The following is an 830-nucleotide window of genomic DNA, read 5'->3' on the forward strand; positions in this document are numbered from 1 at the left end:
GATTTTGCTAACATCGACAGTTGCAGAACGTTAAAACAAATACCTTTTCTTCAGTAATGTATACCGACTTATTTTTAGTTGTTGAGACATTTAAAGAATACTTTTGATGTTAGGTGTTGGTGTGACTGGTCTCAAAGAGATGCTCACTCCCACTAAGCACTTAATCCCACCTCTGGTATGTAAATCTTATACGGTACCAATTTTGATGCACCAGATGTGCATTTCGACAAATAATGTCTCTTCATTGAATTCCGTGTTTGTCCAACTATTAACTTTGTATTCGTTTTACCATGTCTGAAATTGGTCACCGTTCGTTATATTCATATCTTCCTTATTTAGATGACTGACCCAAAACTTGTTATCGTCGAATAGTTCACGTCATTATTTGCAGTTCGTTTTCTTTATTTTTGTGTACCAAAAGATATTGACGAAAACGTGTACAAGAATGTAGTAAAACGCTGTGGCCCTACCGAGCTCCAACGCTTTTTGCATTAAAGAAATTTGAAAGCGATTCGACATATATATGGACTCAAAAATCAATGACAAAAATACGTTGATATATTTGATAGTTTCTGAGAACACAGGAGAACAAACTGACCCTCTAGAAATAACAGAACACTCAATATCGTACGTAAATATTTGATTTCTAGCAGAAATGAAGTGTGTTGTTTGAAAAGCTCAAAATCCTTTGCTTTTCCTTTATCTGTGATTGTAAGTTTGATAAAAGAAACACCAAATCGTGTGTAATTAATGTCGAAGAACTTTCCGCCATCTATATATGCTTGTACCCCACAATGTCATAATATTTCATTCAAAGGAGTGATCAGATG

Source organism: Ostrea edulis, chromosome 3 (assembly GCF_947568905.1).
Source record: "Ostrea edulis chromosome 3, xbOstEdul1.1, whole genome shotgun sequence".
In the NCBI taxonomy this organism is placed as follows: Eukaryota; Metazoa; Mollusca; class Bivalvia; order Ostreida; family Ostreidae; genus Ostrea; species Ostrea edulis.